The following is a 22,381-nucleotide window of genomic DNA, read 5'->3' on the forward strand; positions in this document are numbered from 1 at the left end:
TCCACCTCACGGTCTCCTTTTTTCCCCATGCCAGGGAGATGCGTTATGACTTGACCCCCCTGTGTTCCCATGTCGCATATCGCCTTCTCCTGCTGCTCAGCAGTGAAAAGCCAAGGTGGGATCTGCCCTTGCTGGCATTCCTTGTGGAGGTGAGCCTGGTGGCCAGCGCGGCCTCGCTGAGCTGCCTCCCAGCTCTGCGCCCTCTCACAGCCACAGCTGCCTGGGACGGTGCCCACGCCCTGTGCTGCTGCCTGGGCCCGGCCCTGTGCGCTTCTGGGCTCCTGCTGGATGGCTCCCCTGTCACTGCCCTGTGCCTTTCAGGTCCTTGAGTGCCTGGACTTGAGGAAATGTGCTCGCACTCTTGTGAAGATCATGTCAAGTTGCCTGCAGATGGAGTGCAGGGAGCAGCATCGTGTGGCGCTCAGAGGCCTCATGGGTCTCAGCAAGGATCCCTCGATGGTGAGAAGGGGGCTGTGGCGGAAGCTGCGCTGGGGAAAGCAGCCCCTTGGGTGTGCAGGGCTTCAGGAGCTGAGGCAGCTGCTCCCAGCTCTCCTGCCTCACCTGCCCCAGTGCTTTGCGCCAGGCCTTTGGCCCGTGGGCCCTGCAGCAGCAGGGTGGGCTTGCAGTGCCAGGGCGGTGCTGGCAGTGCAGCCGTCCATGGCTTTGCAGCACAGCCTTGTGTTCCACACAGGCCAGCAGACTGTGCAGTCTGTCTCTGAGCCTTCTGGAGCTGCTGGGTGATGCCGATGGAGAGGTGGTCAGCATGTCCATCCATGTATTCACAAATGTGCTCCAGGCAGACATCCTGGTATCCAGCACTACTGCCCCAAAGCTGGCTGAGGCACTGCTGCTGCTCTTTGACCATGTAAGGCTCTGTGTTCCCAGCTGCAGGCACTGGCTGCTGCCCAGAAACTTTGCCTAGGTGAGCCTGGAGTAATTGGTCTAAAGGCCTCATCCTCTTCCATTCCTCCAGGACAACAGCTATGTGCAAGTGCTCTCCCTTCAGCTCTTCTTCAGGGTGATGGACTTGGTAGTGGATGAGGGAAGAAAGCCCCTTGCGAAGATTTTGAGCCAAAGCCTCCTTCCACTCTTCTTCCACTGCCATGATGAGAACCAGTGTGTGGCAAAGGTGAGGTTTTGTGTGATGCAGGTGGATCTCGGGGAGGGGGCTTGGCTGCCTCCTGCCCTGGCACCTCATGGACTGCAGCCTCCTGCAGGCCTTGGCACAGGGATGTGGGTCCTCTGCCTTGGCCTGTGGGGCCATCTCTGGGTCTCTGCTGCCCTCCAGGCCTCTTGGGAAACGCTGCTTCGTGTGGCAAGGTTCCTGAAGAGGAGGAAGCTCAAGCAGCTGGTGAAGAAGGGGCAGCTGTCAGAGTTCACCGAGGTCCTGGTAAGGAGGGCCTGGAAGCCCCAGGCTCAGCCTGGAGAAGGTCCCTGAGGGTGGTGCTCAGTGTGCGGGGCTAACAGCTGTGCCCGCTGCTGCAGCCAGAGGCCGGGCGGGCTCTTCTCCAGGCTCCCGTGGGCCCGAGCCGGGTGCCCATGGAGCCCCGGCCCGGCGGGGCTGCGGGGCGGCACCGCGGCTCCCCGGGCGGCAGCCGGCCCTCTGCCCCCTGCCCTCGGGAGCCCTTGGCCAGCGGCTGCTGGCCGCGCCTCAGGGCTGTGCGGGCAGGCGAGGCCGGCGATGGGCGCAGGCGGCGCCCGGCCCAGGGGCTGAGCCCGCGCCAACCCTTCCCTCCTGCCGCTCTCTCCAGCTGGCAGAGGACAGGAGCAGAGCGGCCGAGCACCTGCGCCGGGCTCTGCGCTACCTGGATAGCCCACAGGAGCCCCTACGAGCGGCGGCCGTCAGGATCATCGGTGAGTCCCGAGCCCGGGCTCCTCCCCGGCCCGGCCCGCCGCAGCTCGGCCCCAGCCCCGCCTGCTGCCCCGGCAGCGCCAGCCGGGCCCGGCGCCGTGGAGCCCCGCCTGGCCTGGGCGTTGCTGCCGCCCTCTGGCAGCCGTGCCCTGGGGCGGCAGCGTGCGGCAAGGGCCCGGGCTGAGCCCTGCCGGGCCAGCAGCCCGTGTGGCCACAGCGCCGGCAGCGCCGCTGGCAGGGAGCTGTGCCGCTGGGGCCGTGACAGGCTCTGTGTTCACAGGCATGGCCGAGATGGTCACGATGGGCTGGAAGGAAGAGCTCCAGCTCCTCAATGAGGGTGAGTGCGGGCAGCGGGCTGACAGCGGGGGCTGCCACTGGGGGAACTGCACGTCCTGCCCTGGCTGCGACAGGCTTCACTCCCTGTGTGGACAAGCACAGAGAGATCTCAGGGACAGGACCTGTGCGGGGGACATTTGTGGCTAGCACCTTCTGGCTGATCCCATTGTCTCCTGCTGCCTCCTGTACATGGCAAAAGGTGGGGGGTATGGCCCTGGCAGGAAGGCCTCCTTGGCTATGTGCAGATCCAGGCTCTGACTGTGCCTCTGCTCATCTCTCTTCCAGCCCTTCAAGGCCTGAGAAGAGATGACAGCCCTTCCCAAATGAACATAGTCGTTCAGCAGAGAATCATTGAGAGATCTGCAGAACTACGTTTATCTGGTGGCTCAGAAGAACCATTGCTCCTAAAAGTCCTAAAAACACCATGGAAGAGGAGATCACCTTGAGAGGCCAGAAGAGACCAGCTGGAGCTTCAGGCACAGCTGATGATTGGCCAGCTGAGCCTATGGGAAGCTCCCATAGCTCCCGCCTTCTCCCTGTCTGTTGACAACTCCGTGCCTCCCCCCAGCCCCCAGCCCCTGCCTGCCCCCTTTCTTCCCTCCCCACTCCTCCCTTTACTTCGCCTTCCATTAATAAACAGTTTGGCTTCTTCACTTTGCCTGCATCCCTGTGGAGCTGAAGCACATCCGGGGCCCTGGGAAACACTGGCCCCTGCTGCCATTCTCTCCCACAGACCCAGAGGAACGAGGGCAGCTCAGGCTGGAAAGGTCCCTGTGCTGAAGGTGCAGCTCCACAGAACTGTGCAGTTCAACAGTCTTGTTGAGCACACTGAAGGCCAGCAGTGGGACAAGGAGCCTGTGTGTCAAGACCAAAGTCGTGTCTAAGGCCCTGCCATATTTGGTCCACTGTTGTGCACATCAACAAGATAATGAAGAGCAGACGATGAAGGAAACTTTATGGTTTAACTGGTGGGAATTTGACTGTAACTGGAAAAACTCCACTCCAGAAGAGGAGAGTTCAGGCCTGGTTATGGGCTGGAGGGATGAAAAGGACAAAATGCCCATCCTTTTGGTCCAGGGGATGCCCTGAATGTGGGTGACCAGCCTGCTCCTCCCACTGGAGCACCATGCTGAGATACCCTGAGAGCAGCCCAGTGCTCCTTGTTCCTCTCTGCTGACCCATGAGCATTTGTCTGCTTTCGGGATGGCCCTGTGTCATGGTTAGAGCCTGGCACAGAGCCAGTGCCCCCCATGAAAATGCCTCACCCTGGTGTCTGCTGTGAGAAGTGACCAGGAATAAGCAAAACAGGCTCCAACTTAAACATAAAAAACACTTTATTACCTAAACTACAGGAAAATAGGGAAAGACTATAAGGAAAAGAAAAAAAATTGAAAACCTTACAAAAACTACTTTCCCCCCTCCCCACTACCTGACTTTCCCAATCCGATACATTCTCCCAAATCATCAACTGCCCAGCCTTGGCCCCACACTTTTGTATACTCAAACTGCAGTTCATGAAGAGGAAAGGAGTCCTTCTTGTTCCATAGGCTTCCCCTGGAAACACACTGAAACCTCGTGTGCTTCCCTGTCACTTCGGCACCGCCCGGAAAAAAAGTCCTTTTGCCGCTTGTGACATCTTCCTTCCATGCCCAGTGCTCTCACCACTGACGCATGGACCAGAGCTGCTTTTAGGGTTGTCTTTCAAGGATGCCTTGTCTCACTCCAAAAAGGCACAGTCTCTGCTTTGGGACATCTGTCCCCCCCATATTTTTCCAACCCCCTGGGGCCGGGGGGTCCTCACAAATGAACCCTCCTGGTTTTGAGGCACTGCCTCCCCCTAAATGCAGTCTGTGTCACAGGAACAACTGAGTCCATGGCCACAAGAAAAGTCCAGCCAAAAGGCCACTCCAAATCATCTCTTCCCATCCAATCATCTCCACGTTCTTCGGGCCAGGTCCTTGTCTCATCTCATCTCTTATCTCCCTTCTTATTCAGCTTCGAGGAGGATTAGCATTTTTTGCAAGGCCCCAATCATGAAAGAAAGGGGTTAAAACTTACAGTCTCTGTCTGTCCCGGAGCGGCACTCCCACACATGCTGCCCACACGCTGCCGCTCCGGCCGGGCACTCTTCCTCCCCCCTTCTCCTCCTGGGCCGGCTGCTATCACATTCGGTGTCGCCGGCTCTCTCTCTCTCTCTCTCTCTCCTGGGGGGGGGGATGGCTGCCCGATGTCTCTTGGGGCTCCCCCACCCTTCCATCCTTGAGGGCCTTCTCACCCCCATCTCTGTCCAGGCCCCGAGCCTACCACGTGGCTGCTCCTCCCCCGCCCAGCAGCAGCGGGCTGGACGGGGGGGAGAGATCTGACCTCTTCGCCGCGACGTCCCAAGAGAGAGTGCCAAGGGCAGTGCCCTGCTTTTTAACCCCTGTGTATTCTCGGAGGTGTGTCCAAACCCCACTGGCTACACCAGGTGCCAGTCTCAAACCCAAAACCTTCATTGGTTTGACCACAGCTTCCCAGAATTCCCACTCCTTCCTGGTCAAACCACCACACCTGTGCTCAGTGGCACACAGCAAAGGGCCGGATTAGAACACACCTCAAAACTCCAGCCCACCAGAGATGGCTGCTGCCTGACAGCTGGATGAGAAACATCAGTGACCAGCTGGTGTCTTTGGCAGAATGCTTTTGGGGCTTCCAACAAAGAGCTGTTTCAAACCTCAGGGTGTCTTAAAGAATTACCCAGACCCCATTGCCTTGGCATTTGGGCATCTCCACATTTTATTGCCATTTCCCCTCCCAATGGTAATGGCATTTTTTGTTATGATGTCCACTTGAATAGGGGCATAGAGCAAGAAAAATGCTACACAGGGGACTGAAATGTAACCAAAACACAAGTGTTTTTTCATATTGTCTGTGAAATGTCTCTGACCATTTTCTGAACTGAACTATATGAAACACAGACAAAATGTTACTACCAACAGGATCCTTGCAACAGGCAGATTAGGCTAAGAGATGAAAACCTGAAATGCTCTGGAGACCATTCTTATTTTCTGATCAGACAAAATGTTATTTAGCAGGCATTTAATATTCTGTGGTGGAAGCCACTTCATTTTCTCTAAGCTGTTAATCCACCAGCAGTCATCAACATTGAAAGAGCTCCTGCAAGTACCCAAAACCAATTCTGCTAAGCAGGAAAGGGTTATGGTACCCATTTTAAAATGGGAATTCATTTGAATGTAAATGCAATTAAAGACATCAGTGACTACTGAATGTGAGGAACAGATGTCTGGTCCTGCTAAATCTCAGAGAGAACATCTGCTCTTTCTAAAGTACTTATAATTTATGGTTAATTCCTTTATTTGAAAAAGAGATCAAAAGAACTGCTAAACTAAATTCCCTATTGCTGGAGATCTACTTTATTCAAAGGCTCTTTAAAGGGCCTTTCACACTCCGAATAGCTGAACATTCCCTTTTGAGATTCCTAATGAAGACACAAAGTGTATTAAACCTTGCATTCAAAGATGTTGGCATAACTAGCAGTGGATTTAGCCCCAGTTAAAGCAAGGCTATCAATCATCTTCTCTGCTATATATTGAGATTCTCCTTTTTCCATTCCTTGGCTCTTGCTTGCATAGCAAGCTCCTCTGAGGAATCAATTATCAGCTGCATTTGTAGCATTTTGGACAGCGCTGACACAGGCAGACACTGTTTGCACACCCTGAAAGGCTCAGTCCAAGGCCCCTCTGACAGCACAGGCAAGGAGCCTCAGCACTCTGCTTTTGTCCCTGTGCCCCCCAAGGCTGCCTTGTACTAAACCCATGCCTCTGATACCTCTGTTGAGTTCTGACCTAAGCTGTGACCCCCAGGCTCTGCACGGTTCAGCCTCAAAACTTTCCAAGGGAAAAACAAGAATTCTGTGAGGACAAAACAAACTGATGCCCTGAAACAGCATTTGCCACCATTTCCCCTCAAAGATCACAGATGTCCCTGAGCTCCCCAGAGAGGAGCCAGCTGGGGCATTTTTAGCCCTCCCTTTGCTGGAGGTGGTTCTGAGATGCCCCAGTGAGAGCTCAGCCCCAGGCCCAGCGCTGCCCCCATCTCAGATGCTGCCCAGCTCTGCAGCAGCCAGGGAAAACCTGCCAAACCCACCTGCCTTGGCCATGGGGCAGCAGGGACAAGCTCAGCACCTCCTGGTTTGGAGGAGCTGCTCTGCTGTCTGCTCACAGGCATTCCCTGTAAATGCTCCCTGGGAAGAGCTCTGGGCTCAGAAGGGGAGGCCATACCTGTGATACGCTCGATGACATCCAGCAGGGCTTGGCCTCTCAGGTGATTCCATTGGTAGCTGAACTCTTTCAGCAGTGACACTTTATCTACAAGGGAAACACACGTTTCTGCTCACTTTTCTCAGGTCATAGGAGAAAGGACAGTGGGGAGGGAAAGGGCAGGGCGAGCCCCATTTTATAAAATCAAGCACATTTCTGCAGATGTCTGAATCCCTTTCTTCTTTCCTTCCAACCTCCTTGGCAGGATCTTAAATTCCAAGATAAAAGCTCTGCTTTTACATTTGCAAATCCAAACTTGTCTGCTGAAGCAGGAGCTGTGTGAAAACATTTCACATCAGGGACCTCAGGAGTTCAGTCACATGGAAGCAGTGAAAAGGTTTTGCATCCCAGAGCAAAAAGGAAGAGCCCCATACTTGGGTCACAGAAAGGCACTGAGTCAGGCAGTTCCTGAGTTCACAGAGCAGCTGGGGAGGAGAAAGTGGAAACTCCCCTTGAAGACCTGCCTCTTCAACACTCCTTTTTTCAGGCATATTTCCCCAGTGCAACATTCTCAGAGCTGACATAAATCTGTGTGGCAAAGGAATTTAGAGCAGCCCTTGCCTATGTAGTTAATTGCTGTGGCCATCTTGCCCCATGCAAAACAACATGTGGAACAAGGCATCATTGGCAGCTGGGTTTATACCTCTTTGTTCTGAAGAAATGAACTTGGTGAATCACAAGTTCCCCTTTTAACATAGAAGACAAAGAAGAAAAGTGGAAAATAGGCAACTAATGCCTCTAATATAGAGCCTCCCAGGTAGCTGCTCTGCAGAAGCTCTGATGGATCAGTGTCCCTTCATGCCAACAGCAAAGCTGTTCATTTGGGAAGTCAGACGGGGCCCAAGCAAACTCCAAACCCCCTTTGCCTCTGAACTGTAGCAGAGCTGTAGCTCAGGACTTGCTCTTCACACAAGCAACACAGAGCCAAGGGCTCCTGGCACTGTTGGGAAATGCTGATCCCATTCCAGCCTGTTGGGGATGGTGCACAAGGACTGCACCTGCACAGCCTCTGGTGGGTGTCAGCTGCAGTGTTCCACAGACAAGAGCAGCTGTCAAGGCACTCAGCGCTCTCTTGTGAGGGAGAGACAGAGACGAAGTTGAGGAGAGTCCCTGCCAGGGCTCAGCCTTACCCAAATGAGCAATGGATTCTTCCAGTGCTTTCACAGCTGCCCCACGAACCCTGGGATCCTTTGAGTTCAGGTTCTTTGTTATTCCTTCCAGCAAACCAACGATCACCGGGTTCAAGGCATCTTTCAGGGCTCCTGTGATTTCAGCCAGTGCGTCCAGTGCCCTCTGCTTCACCTTCTTGTGGCCGTCAGATATTCTCATGACAAAATAATCAAAAATCTGTGAAGAGAACAAGCATCGTGAAAGCTGGATTCAAATGTCCTTGTTTGAAGAGTGGCTGTAGCAGTCAGCAATGTCAAAGATGAAAGTGATCCTTTCTGTCAGGTCAGCCCTTGCTTGCACAATTTCACTGATTTCCTGTGGACCACTCACTGGAATGGTGGTGCAACCTCATGCTGGTTGAAAGATTTTCTTCTGTTTTTAAGAGGTTTGGCTGGGGACAGAATAGTTCCTATGGTATTTCTCTCCATCTATAAATCATTAAATCAATTCCATTTATTAATGCTAAAGAGTACCTTTGCTTTGAATGGAATCAGATGTTTACAATGCCTGGTTTTCTATACAGTTGCCTCAAGTACTGAGGGCAGTTATGATTTTGCCAAAACTATGGCTGGAGAAGATCTAAGTTTTCTTTTGTTTGTCTCAGAGCTAGTGTCTGGAGAAGTGCTGGGCTCTGATCAACTCTTCCAGAATCCAGACCATTTCTCTAAGTAACAGGTGGACTTCTGAAATGTAATGTGCTGTACAGCTCTCATTAGAGCAGGTTCAGTCCCTTGACAGCCACATTATCAGGCACCTTTTCCTGGAAAAAGGGAAAAAGCAGCTACTGGGAGGAGAAGGCAGAGATGAGTCCTTAGCTGTTTTCCTCCTTTTCCAAAGAGAAAAACAGACCCCCAAGAAGGGTGAGCACTGTCTTTACCAAGAGGAAAAGGAACAAGGATGGAAATGAGTAGCCAGAGCTGTGACAAGATGGAGTGTATAGAAGTATTGTTAAAAAAGGCAACTGGATTTAAACCAACCCAGCCTGATACTTCTCTTCCCTGTGCAAACCCATTTTTAGTCTAGAGAACAATTGCCATGCTTTCAAGGGCTGGATTCCCTTCACTTCACCCAACTGGGAGTAGGAGAGAGCAGCAGTTACACCAGCAGAAAGTTCTGCCATCATCTGATGAACAGCAGCAATACGCACCTGCCAGACAAATACAGCTGGACTGAAATAACTTGTCCTGAAGCCTGGACCTGAATTACATTTGTCTGGGTAAGAGGGACCAGCGTGTCCCAAACGGCCAGGATGGAGTGCCAAGACACACTGAATTAACTTTACTGCTACAGGCTTAGGAAAGGAGCTAAAGGAAAGCAGGGCAGTATTCCCAGAAGACAGACAGTCACTGTAGTAACTAGGATTGACTTGGACATCTTTTGTAAATTTGGGAATTTTCTTGGACATTACTACTTCCAGTGTCCTTTGCAAAGACTCTGTTATCTTCAAAAGCACAATTCTCACTTAATTGCTTTACTGGGGGCAGAGTAGGGAGAGCTGGTGGGGGCTTATGCTTAAATGTAAACCCATTTTCTCCACTTTCCCTTTCCTCTTTGTGACCGATTTTGAAAATATTCAAAACTCCACTTTTTTCCCTAATAATATCAGTTCCTTTGTGGCCTGCAGATGAACAGGCTGAGGATTAACAGCTGATTCCCAGGAGCAAAATGATTCAGCAGAAGAGGAATGAGCTAAAGACAGATTGGGTATGTTTGATTTCATATTAGCAGTGGCAATACTTGCACAAAGGAGACATTTCTCCTGCCAATCACTTACTTTCTTCTTAATTCTTATCAGAATATCTTCCAGGTCACGGGGGGAAAGAGATTGTTCCAAAAGCATTTTAAATTGTTGATGATTGAGCAACATCTTCACCATCTCCTGTCCATAATGCCTAAGGCAGGAAGGCAGGAAGGCAGGAAGGCAGGAAGGCAGGCAGGCAGGCAGGCAGGCAGGAAGGAAGGAAGGAAGGAAGGAAGGAAGGAAGGAAGGAAGGAAGGAAGTGAAAGAAAAGTGAACAAACACAGGAAGAATGTTAACAGAAGAGGCTGATACCTTAAACTCATCAGGGGCAATCCCTGCATGAGAAGGCATTACCTACTCAGCAAAGAGGGAGATTTACCTCACTTGACACTGCACAGTGCTGTCAGCTGAACACAAGGGGCAAGAGGAGAATGTGGGGCAATAGAGAAATACCATTTCACTCTGAAACTGGGGATGTGCTTCTGTGGCATCAGAGGATCCCAGGGAACAAGCAAAACACATCTGCTTTGTTGTCAGAGCCTATTACATGTCTTGCTGCCATTGCACAATAATTTGCCTTTCTTTAACTGGCAGGGAAGCCAAGACAAAACACCTCATGCATCCTCTTGATAATTCTATACTATGTGTATGCACAGGGGCAGCTAGTTGCTCTGGTGTTCTTGGCAGCTATTAACGGGAATTTCATCAACAAAGGAAGGGAATTTTGGCAGTTTGGGTTGATTTTGCCACTAGGAAACCACAGTTTTTTCAAGAAGAAATGTGGAGCTCACTGAGCCAAAGATAACAGCATTCTAGAAATCTTCAGAACAAGTTTAGAAAGACTGAATATGTTGGCTAAAGAGCCGTGAAATATTTCTAGGATAGTCTGAAGTTAATGAGAAATGGATGTTTGGGATCCTTCAGTGATGAACATTAGCCAACACTTTGGCTTTGTGTTGTGCACCTAAGGCCAAACAAAACTGTTGGACTGGGTGATCTGAGCTCTTTTGATCTCAGTAAAGAATCCTTCAAGCCACAGGAAAAAGTTGGCAATGTTCCTTTTTGCTGGCCAACCTCAGGTTTCCCAGTACAGCCATTTGCCCAGGCAACCCAGAGCAGTAGTCACAGTGCCAAGGCTGACAGAGCTCAAGAAGAGTTTGGACTCTCTTGCACATGGAGTTTGGACTCTCTTTGGACTCTCAAGCACATGGAGTGACTCTTGGGGTGTCCTGCACATCACCAGGAGATGTACTCGATGACCCTGATAGGTCCCTTCCAACTCAGCATATTTCATGATTCTATGACCCTTATTCACACAGTGAGGTAACTTCATATTCCCTTTAGTTTCCACTCTTGTGTGGTTTAACCTTTACAGCCAGACACAAAACGGTTTTCCTGTTTTGGGAAGTGAAATGAAGATCATTACCTTGTGTCCTTGTGACAGTCCTGAGCAAGCTTCCCTGCCACGTGTGGCAGCCTCTTAGCCCTGGGGGTGCCTGCGAGCTGGGTGACTCCAATTCTCTCCATCAGGGACAGGAGCAGTTGGGCCGCACACTCGCGCACGGGGCGGGGCGGCTGCTGGGGAGGAGAGAGCAAACCCTGGGCACAGGGACAAGGAGCAGCAGCAGCGCCGGCCTTGGCCAGAGCTGCTCCCTGCCCTTGCTGGGGGAAGGAGCCTGGGCTCTCCCTGCGCCTTCAGACACCTGCACAAGGTTCTGGCCTCAGGGAAACGCAAAGTTAACATTGCACACAAGGCCTGCCTGCATGGAGGAGGGAGAATTCAGTCTCCCTGCACTGTCTGATACTCAGTTTCTTTCACAGTATTTACTCTGAGAAAGATTAAAGAAATAGATGACATATGAATAATTTAGAAATTTAGAATAATTCATACTGACCCATCAGAGGGCACTCACTACACAGAGCTGCAGCAGGACCGAGGCTCTTTCCACCCATTTATCCCCAAATCTGCAGACCTTTGGAAAACAACAAATGCAGGGGAAACGCATTGTAGGCTGTGAAGTTTCAGAATATCCAGCAATGCAACCTCTTTCTTCTGTGGGGCATGGCAACGGATCCATCTGAATGTTTTACCCTATTGCAAAGCTGAGGAAAGGGTGGCAGGCAGTTTAGCCAGGCTGTGCTGTTCTAGAGAGTGTCTCTTGGGAACTATCAGGCCCAGCACCAACATTTCAGGCAGCATTTGCTTCAACTGTCCCATGGCAGTCAGCCTGTCGAGGTGCCTGTAGAGTGATTCATCATCTCAAGGCTAATGTGAAACATCAGTTTGAAGATAAAGCAGAGCTCTGAGGCCAGGACAGTCATACACGACTCCTTTGGCAGGAGATGCACCTGCAGTGCAGGCTGTGCCACACCCAGCAGATTGTCCCCCATGTGCTCCACGCCCCAGCAAGGACCCTCCTCATTTCTCAAGTTAATGGCATCATGAGGAGACATGGTTTTCCCAGGGCCTCTGTGGTTAGAGCTGTGAAATACCAAACTGCTCACAGCTGCCATTGCAATTGTCCCTCTTCCCACAAAAGCACAAGGCTCTATCCTTGGCCTTTGCAGGCACTTTTACTTCCCCATCAGTCACCACATCTAGGAAAATCTGACAGACTGGGAGGATTCCAGGAAGCAGCAGGAAGCTGAGTCAGAGGAGCTTTAGACTGAATATCAGGAAAAAGGGTTTTTCACCCAGAGGATGATTGGGCACTGGAACAGGCTCCGCAGGGCAGTGGTCACAGCACCAAGCCTGACAGGGTTGAAGGAGCATTTGGACAACAATCTCAGGCACTTGGTGTGACCCTTGGGCTGTTCTGTGCAAGGCCAGGAGTTGGACTTGGTGGTCTTGATGGACCCATCCAACTCCCCATATTCTTACAGTTCTGTGATTTTGAGAACTAATAGGCTGCAGGAGGGCAGAAATAGGTGACAAGAGGAGAGAAGTGAGGTTGGCTGGAGAATCAAGTCACTGAGTTCACAGAAGATGCAGGATACAGGACCCTTCCCTCCCACCATTCCCATTCTCTGTCTCATCCCTTCTCCCTCCCACACACACGAAGGTGAAGAATATCACTAAAAGAAGAAGAACCTGCTTGACTTCCATGTCCATGAGAGCAGTCATTGCTTATGCAGGAGTCACATTCTCCACCATGATCCCCAGGGTCTGACTGGCTGCTTTCTGAACAAATTCTGGGGAGCTGGACACCATCTGGAGAAGGACCCAAGCAACCTCATCCACCTCAGAGTCCATGTCCTTCTTCAAGGTCACAAAGAGCTCTCCCAGAGTGACAATGGCAGAGCAGGACACCTGGGAATGGAGGTTGGTCACCTGGGGAAGCCATGAGGGGAAACATAAGAATCACCTTGGAAAGAAAACCAGTTGCCTTCAAGAGAAGTCCCAGGAAATGACAACACATCCCATTGTGTCCAGAGGAACATACAAGTACAGGAAGAGCAGGAGAGCACAAGCACAGAAAGGCACTTACTCTGGCACCAATTTCTGGCCTCAGACCTGCTCACTGCAGGCCTAAAATAAAAATTGTATTAAATGTTCTACTTAACCCTTCTAAAATGTCCACAGCTTTGATTTTAGGACCTTTTACTAGAAGATTAAATAAAGAGCTGCTTTCAAATCATAAAGGCACAAGTAATAAAGATAAAAGAGTCAGGTGCTCCCGTTCAAAAAACCAACACCAGCAGTGGAAGCACTCAGCCAGGAAACAGAAAACGCAGGCTCAGGTCTACAGAATAATTTGCAGTGTTGAATTACAGCTTGGGCAGAGATTGGGACTCTGGCAAATAACTTCATTAGTGTGTCAGTTTCTGCATTTGCACATTGCATTATAAAGGCACCACACTCAAAGATGAGTGTCAGATACCTGACCTGCCAGTAAATACAGCTGCATGTACCCACAGATCCTACAGACAGCTGACAGACATTGGAAATATCAGGTCTAAAACCAGAAATGAAGGCAGACCCTGAGCACACATGGAGATGAACAAGCACATACCTACTCTACACACCGTGTATGAAGTATGGGGGACAATTCAGAACAATGTTCTCACCTCGCTGGTAACTGCCAAGCAAACCCCACCAAGTCTACAAAGCAGGACCTCTGAATGGGACCTAGCCAGGTGTTGGATGGAGAAGAGTCCTTTCTCCCTCAGCTCCCTGAAAGGCAGAAGATTGATTTTTCTCTCCACCAAGGCAGCACCCTCTGAAATGACCAGGCTGGCAGCTCAGTTGAACAATGGGAGGTGCTTTTCAAGGAGTGTTTAATGAAATCATGGAACGCGTAGCCCCAGGATGCTGTGGCTGTCAAAAGCATTCACAAACCCAAGAGGCAAAGAGAGGGGTTTCAGAGTGGCCATTTGAGAAGACAGCCTTTCTGAAATCTCTGGCACATGAGGCCCCTCTGTCACTGCTTCCTAGGAGCTGTGAGACCAGGCCATGCTGCTGTTTATTGTCACCTCCCTGTACCTGTCCCTGAGACACAGTGCCACCGGGCTGTTATTGGGGCATTTTCCTTCTTTGCCAGCCCCAGCAGGCATTCAGCAGGGAGAGTCTGCACTGCCTCTCTGGAGCTGAGTTTCCACTCTATGATCTCGGCCTCTCTGTCACCCCCTCACACTCCCCCTCACACATTCCCCAAAAAAGCAGCAGGATGTCTGCTGGGACCACCTCGGCCTGCAGGAAGGACAAGTGGGTCCAGGCCTCTCCTGACCCACAGCACAGCTTTCTTTCATCCCAGCATGGAAATATAAAAACTGCATTATCACATCACACAGAGGGCCAGGAGCTTTTTATTTTGGCTGCAAGTGTCCACAGGGCATTGGGGAAGAGGAGAAAAAGAGTGCTTTGCAGCAAGCAACCCGGCTACTCAGGAAGGATGGTAGGAAAAGTGTCTGGAAGCTGCTTTTTAGGACTTTGGTTGTTCTGCTGAAGCTTCTGACAGAGCTGATGGGAAAATCCCGGAGCTGTGGAGAGTTCCTGGGAAATTTGTCCTTGGATCTGTCTACAAATGCTCTCCCAGCCATGAACTGCCATCTGTGTCCTGTCCATATGTTACTGCCTTGACTGTTGAGTGTCTGAGGTGCCTCTTGAGGCTGCTATGGACCTCCTTCACCAAGGAATGGATTGTGATACAACATCCCTTACTGCTTCTATTTGGGCACTGACAGAGCCTGGACCACTCTGGCTGGAGCTTGGGCTGTGGCCAAGCAAGATTGCAAACGAGAGCAGCTCATGGTCCTCAGCTCTTCCCTCCTGCTGGGACAGACAGACATGGCCATGGGGACAGAACGAATCTGCCCCATCTGCCAGGGCACTAAGAAGGATGTGAATTTTTCTCTGCCCTGTCACCACCAGTTCTGCCTGGGCTCCATCCTGCAGTGGGCAGAGAGAAATCCAGCGTGCCCACTCTGCAGAACAAATGATAGAAGCTGTCAGGTTTTCTGCATAGGATGAACAGGACTACGTACAATTTGCCATCAGCTCCCCCAAACAATTGCTACAGTCCAGCAGGGAGAGAGCCTGGCCACCTTGCTGAAAGCAGCCCCCCAGACCCTGTGATGGCTGCTCCATCTTCCCCACAGGGAACACTGTCCCCAGCTGGGCAGAGGACTGCAGGACCAGAGCCTGTGCATGGCCTCCTGCCCAAGGAGTGGGCCGAATTTTTCAAATAACAATGTCATCTACTGGACCCAAGGTGGCCCTGGCTGCAGCAGAAGCTGGAGGGAATATGCCAGCACCAGAGATGGCTGGTTAAGGAATTCATAGAGCAGCATCCTGCACGCCCTCTGTGCCTGGGGTCAAGTTGCCAAACTCTTGGTGCCAGTACTGCAGCTTCTCTTCTGTAGCAGTCTGAATTGCTGCTAGCATAGTCCAGGGTATAGAAGCAAAAAGGACCTTTGCATAATCTCCACAGATGTTTTATTCAGCTCTGCAGGGAGATGTTCAGGTCCCAGCACCCACACACAGAGGGTCTCACTTTGTCTCTACAGGGGCCTGGGGGCTGACCCTGATCTCGGGGCAGTACAAAGATAAGGGGGCAATCAGGGAATAGGGAAGGTGTGGCTCAGGAACACAGGAACAGACACAGGAACAGGGGAAGGAGCCTATGGGGTCTAACAGCTTTTTGAGGGAAATTTCTTGTGTCTCCCTAGACCAGGGAATGTCCCTCCAGGGTCTCCACAATTCCACATGTTTTATATTATTAGGAAAGCTTCTCTGAAGGATCAACGGAATCAACACAAAAGGACAAAAACAATCAAAAGCACTCATAAGACAATTGTTCAAAATGCAAACAATTCTTAGTTCCCAATGTGCCAACAGATTTCTTGGAGTGTCTTAGATCTGGCAGGAGGGATGCAGGGTTTTCTTAGCACAGTTTATCAGGAAGCTGAGTCACACCTACTGAACCTCTGGCCCATGGCCTCCTCACTGCCATCGTGCAGCAAGGAGGCCCAGAGGCTGCTGTGCTGTGGGCCTGTCAGGGATGAACACAGCGGCTCTGTGGCCAGTGCCAGCCCCAGCTCCAGCAGCTCACAAGGGGAGACTCCTTCCAGAAGCTCTGCTGGCTCCAGTGTGGCAGACCAACAGAGCCCACTGGAAGCCCCCCTCCATTGCAGTCCCCCCCAGCTGTGCCATCATCACTGCAGAGCAGGAGCTGCCCCAGAGGAGCCGCGGCCGGAGCTCATGGCAGTGGCAGGTCCCTGTGCCCAGGGCAGAGCCACAGAACCTCTGCTCCTGCCTGGGACAGGGGCTGCTCACCCTGGTGTCCCACCGAGAGGAGGGATCCTGGGCCCCCAACTCTGCCCAGCCCTGCAAAAGGCCACCCCGCCAGCAGGGCCAGCAAGGTTCCTGCAGCCATTCAGTCCAATCAGAGGAAACAAATGTCTCTGTAGCTGACACAGTCTCTGCACACAGCTTTCTCCCCCTTCCCCTGGTGCCTTTCCCTGACTCCAGCAAGAGCTGCAGGAAATGCTGTGTGAGCCATGATGATGGAAGAGCTACTGATAAAATCACTGGGGTGATGCTTTCAGAGGAGTCATGAATGGAAGATTGACCAACCTTCCAGCCAATGGTATGCCAAAAGTTTCCATTCTTGAAATAATAGACTGCAATAAATTAGTAAAAAGAAAGATATGGAAACAAATTAAATTTCTCACAGCTGCTGGCTTTCCTCAGGCCCCATGGTCTATGTATTGCTAGACTTACTTCATTTAGGCAGAATGTTAACTACCCTGACTTGCTGGAGACTGACCACAAGGTCTCATCTGTGGTGGGCAGTCACTAAAGTTAGCTCAGCAAAAGCATCTTCAGCTGTCCTAGTGTAGCAGAAATACATATTCTCTGCTTCATGGCTGTGTGGCAGCAGCTGCTGGTGTGGATTTGTCAGCGTTGCTTCATGGATTATTCCTGGGAAGGAATTGTGTGCACAGGCACAGTGTGATGGCTTCGATCTCCTCTAATTACTCCAATCGGATGATGGCCAGAATTTTCAGGCAAAAAGCATCATGACAGAATAATTTACAATATTCTCCAAACTACTCCTGTGTTTTTGATTTTCTTACTGATTAGGTTCAGTGTGTGGCCTCAAGAAATCAGTCCAGAAAGAACAGGCAAACCTCAGCTTGCAAGTTAGAGTGCAAGTATTTAATCTGCCGTTTTTGCAGCATCTACAAACTGCTTTTCAAAATATTTGCAAAAGAATCTCTTAGTTCTTGCTATGCCTATCCAGAACCTGACTCTCTGCTCATTTTATTCTGATTTGAGATCCAAACATGATTATTTTCTCGACAGGAAAGTAAGAACCAGCTCCAAATACAGACTACAAGTGTGAATCTGTACTGCAGGAACTGAGCTGTAGTTTGGAATAAAAGGCAAGAAGGGATGCCATGGTAAATGTGAACGTTTAGTGCTGGCATAGGAGCCTTCTGCAATGCTCCACCATCCCATGGTTCACATTGCTACAAATTCCCTTTCTGGTGTTACAAAGAGTGTTGAAGAGCTGACTGTAAGTAAAAAAAAATAGCCAGAATGATAATTTTTGTTAATATGGCAAACAATGACTATGTAATAATTCAGAGCTCATAGAAGTGAGTATTCAGATTTCCACTTAGTACGTGCTGGCAGTTTTAATTTGAAATCAACAGGTTTATCCAAATCAAGTTATCCATAGGAATTACTTTGCTCTATGATCTACCTAAAAATGCCTCATTATCTGATAAGTTTAGTAGAAATTTGCAAAGTCAACAGTCCACAGATTTTCATTTCTTGTTTAGTGGCTATTCTGCAGGAAAGCTTTTACAGACTAATCCGTTTGGATGTAATTAAAATGCCAGTACATTTCATCTAGCCATTTGGGTATTAGAACAAAACCATATGACTGCACAGCCTTTTAAAAAATATTTTCACATAAATTTTCAAATCAACAGTCTGAGTAGGACTCAGAATATAAACTCTACCAACCTTCAACTCCATTGGAAGATTCCCTTGTCACCCTGTGAATCAACTCTATATTCAGAAGATTAAAAGTCCCAATTATGGTGGTTTTGGTATGATTAGCAATTGGGAAAGGATCTTCTTCCTTCTCAGCTCCATGCTGCAGTGCCTTTGGGATGTGGCCTGCTGGTTGTTGTTTGTGCAGCCCTGGTGTTTCTCCATGAGGCAGAAAGTGCAATTGCATTTCCAGCCCAGAGCCCGTGAGGAGTGGGGCGTGCAGAGCTGTGCCAGACCCAGGCCAGCAGCTGTGCCCCCAGAGGGTTTTGGTTCCTGCCCAGGGCAGCTGGTGCATCTCTGCCGTGAGTGCCTCCCCTTCCAGGTGCCCATGGACAGCAGGTGCAGGGTTCTGCACGGGGCATGGAACAGGGTGGGGATGTCTGCTGGCAACAGAGTGCAGCGGAGAGCAAACAGTCCAGGATGGTCCTGGAGTGTGTGACAGAGAACTCCTGACACAGCTGTGACTGAGCCAGTGAGGGAAGGCACTGCTGGGCCTGCTGTTTGTGAGGAGAGAAGGGCTGCTGGGTGACAGGAGGGCTGGAGGCGGCCTTGGGCTCAGTGATCACAAAATGCTTGTGTTTGATTCCCAGAGAAGGAATGAGAGGTGTTGGGGAAGTGTTGACCTGCAGCACATTGTGAATTTGTTAAGATTTACCAGGCAGTGCTTAGTTGTACCTTCCCTCACACCAGTGGTTAATGTGTGCAAGTGGATGTCTTAGCCTTGAGAATAAAGACAGTGGGCCTACTGAGGAGGTAGCTGCAATGCATTCAAGGAGAAGAAGGCTCTTAACTATAGGAGGAGAATTTGAGGAACGGGATGTTCACCACATGACCAGCAGAGACCCTCAAGAGACCCCTACTCTAAATGTCAGTATTTATGGGGAAGTGATTTAAACATGTCAAATACTTTGTGAGAATGTTTAGCCTGTGAGTTTGAGCAAAGTAATGAATAAAAGTAATGAAAGTAATATCTTAGTTCCATGGATGCTAACACATGGGTGTGCATGGTTTAGGGAAGTGATTCCTCACACACCCAGCACTGAAATAAAGTAATGCCTCTTTTCTCACACTGAGCTGGCAGTGTGGATCGTGCCCTGCTGGGTAGCTTTCATTTTGGTAATTCCTATTGAAGCATAAAGAATGGTCGAACTGAAATCTTTTCCAGTTGTTTCCCTTTGGTTTACCTGTTTGAGGGTTGAAATTCTGTGCTGCAGGTGTCCTGGGTGTGTGCAGAGCAGTGCAGCCCCAGAAACCCCTTGGCTTGCCCACAAGTTGTCATGCCTTGCTGCCAGGTGTGCCCAGCTGTGGCAGGAGAAGGAGCCCGCAGCGCAGTGGGCACCGTGCCCTGCCCAGCCGCAGCTCTCTGGCACAGAGCAGCAGCAGCGCCAGCACTGTTCAACCCGCTCCTGCCTTGGCTTCCCCTGGCACACAGAAGCCTCTGGAAATCAGCACCGCCAGTGGCGTTCCCAGCTTGGAGCAGCTGCTGCTGGCGGGCAGATGCTGCCAGTTCGACTGCTGCCAAAGGGGAAGAAAGGCAGAGCAGAGGAAGAGATGTATATACACAGCAGCCCTGGGAACATCCAATAAACATGCAGATATATGGGGTGATTTGTTAGGAATTACTTCAGCTGCTATGCCAATAGTGCTTTCTCTCCTGGTTCTGTACAATGCTTTGGGCCATTTTCTTGGTCTGGTTTCCTTTGCTTGTGTCCCATCTGAGTGCTCAGCTGGGGTACAGGCTGTAGGTGCTTGGGGCACTCTTGGAGCTCCTCCTGGATCCCCTGAGCAACAGGGTTTGGCCCATGAGGGGAATTTGTGCTGCTTTGTTACAGAGAAGAACTTCCAAGGCCATTTTGTGTTTGCTGTAGAGAAGGTTGGTAATTGCTTTGCATAAATTCACAGACTAACATGCTTTGTGATGCTTTTCTTTGTAATACTTTGCTTTGTGATATCACGGCACGGTTGCCACATCGTCGTGGTGACATCAGAATGTTGCCTTGGTGCACGGAAGGCCTCAGTGTCAGAGCAGCCCTAGGCCTTGCTCACATCAGGAGAACCCTCCTGGTTGGAGCATTGGTCAGTGGGCAGTTGCACTCTGACAGACCATTTGATTTTCTAGTGTTGGAGAAGACTGGCACAGCACTGGGACAATGATCCACCATCTGGCCACGGCAGCTTTTGCTGCTTATGGTGTTTGTTTTTCTGCATATTACGTTACACACTTTGCACGTAAGTAGAGTTTTCCCTTCTGCTTAGGTTAGGGTGTATCCTAAGCTGGCTTTTGTATGTCTTCCTGCTGGTGACTGAATTTCTGATGTTGAAAGAGAAAGAGCATTAGGATGCCAGTGGTTTGGTAAAGCTCCTGTCAAGAGGTTCAGCTAAAAGGGGGTGTCTGTGCTTCCATTCCCTCCGTGGGAGAGTCTGTGGCAGCAGAGTCTGTCATTTCCTCAGTTTGCTGGGACAAGCAAGACACCTTTGAAAATGTAGACTGGCAGACCTTCTTGGAAGGCCTTCTAAAAACTCTGCAGTTGTTCCCAGAATTCAGAGAAAGCTTATTTCTTTTTAAATTTTGTCATGAAAGGGTTTGACTGTCTAACTTGACCTTTTCAAAGTGCTAAAATAGTGATTCCCTTTGCAAGGAAGTGCAAACTCTAAAGCAGTGAGTGTCTGCCACAGCTCAGGGGGATTTTAGGGAAGCTTTTCTGAGCAAATGTTTCAAGCAAGTTAATGAGAACTGGTACATGCAACTGATTAAAAAAAAAAAAAAGGACCTCAAGGAGAGGATTTCAGAAGCTATTTCATGTCTTTGGTAGAACAGGAGCATTGAGTGTTAAAGAACAATTTGCATTTTCTTGGTCATGTTTGTATTCATTTACTGGCAAAACAGGCCAAATTGTAGGCCCAAGCAAGAATATTATCCTGATCTCTTGCTGACTGTGTGAATGAAATGTGTCTGCTGGAGGGATGTTGTGAAACAGGAAATCATCTCTTTTTGGGTTAACTTGTTCTGTGGGATTCAGCAGCCCAGGCAGTATTCTAACAGCATCTGGTTCATTTTCCCTTCCCACTACAGGTCACCTGAAGCATGTATTCTGCAGTGCTGAAGATCCTGAGGTGAGTGATAAAGGAACATCTCATGTTCCTGGTGTTTAAGAATTATAGAGCAAGCTGAGAGCTTGGCCAGTAGCAGTAGAGTGTAGAGGGCCAGCTAGGAAGGCTGAAAGAAAATCCATTTTCATGCCTGAAGAAAAATGTCAAAGTCTGAAATGGATATTTTAAATTTCTGTATGAGAGCTTTGAAGAATTACAAACCTAGTTTTGAAGAGAGAACCTTGCTTGCTGAAGGCAGATAGGGTGGAATATTTACATAGGAGCAATTTCCTGTACAGTTGAATTAGACCATTTTAATTTAGTCAGAGTCCCTTAGAATTCTATTCCTATCAAACTTTATGATATCTACTTAGAAGATGTGGTTATAGAACAGGAAGGCCATCTTGCAATGGTGCCTGCTGGATCTGAAGTGCAATGGGCACCTTTGTGGCTGGGGAGCTGCGTGGGCCCAAAGGACTCAGGGCTGGCGGCCGTGAGCAGCTGAAGATGAGGCAGCGTGGGGCCAGGGGGCCAAGCAGGCCAAGGGCACGGTGGCTGTGCCAGCAGCAGTGGGGCAGCAGGAGCAGGGCAGTGAGCGTGGCCCTGTGCTGGGCAGCGCTGCGGCCACAGCTGGAGTGCTGTGTGCAGCTGTGGGCCCTGGGAAGCAGAAAGTCATGGAGGGGCTGCAGCGTGGGCACAGAAGGACAGGGGAGCTGGGCAAGGGGTGCAGCACAAGGCCAGGGAGGAGGGGCTGAGGGAGCTTTAGCCTGGATGATGGGGGCTCATGAGGGACCTTCAGGCAGACTTCCATAGATCCCTGCCTTAGATCCATAGAGCCAATGCTCAGCACAGAGGCTGTTTCCCTGCCAAACATCCCTTCACTGCATCCAAGTGCTTTAGACACTGGAGTAGGTAACACTTTCATATTTTGTTTGCTTATTTGTTTGTTTGCTAGACGGAGAAGCCTTGTGTAATTTCTCCTTCTCCAGGGAGCAAGGGAGCTTTTTCTAAGTCTTTCCTGCCCTTTTCCAGCACTGGCAGAAACACATCACTTTCAGGTTAATTACTCCCGTGTCTTTTGGCAGCCCAGGGAATCAGTGTGTGTTGTGTTTGGGAACTGAGTAGGAAATCAATGCCCTTGCATTCCAGCTGGTGCTCAGAGATCACAGGAGCTGTGAGGGGCTGGACTGCATTTCTGATTCCAGCCACTTCAGCACCATCAGTGTGGTTGAGTCCAAGCGAAGAACTTGCCCGAGCACAGATGCACAAAGAGTGCAGTTCCCAGTGCATTGCTCTGGGTCTGATTGCATTCCATAAGGACCCACAAACTCCAGATTCCCCAAGAGTGTGGGTTACTGAAGCAACAG

This window comes from Zonotrichia albicollis, unplaced genomic scaffold (assembly GCF_047830755.1).
Source record: "Zonotrichia albicollis isolate bZonAlb1 unplaced genomic scaffold, bZonAlb1.hap1 Scaffold_83, whole genome shotgun sequence".
NCBI classification, from domain to species: domain Eukaryota; kingdom Metazoa; phylum Chordata; class Aves; order Passeriformes; family Passerellidae; genus Zonotrichia; species Zonotrichia albicollis.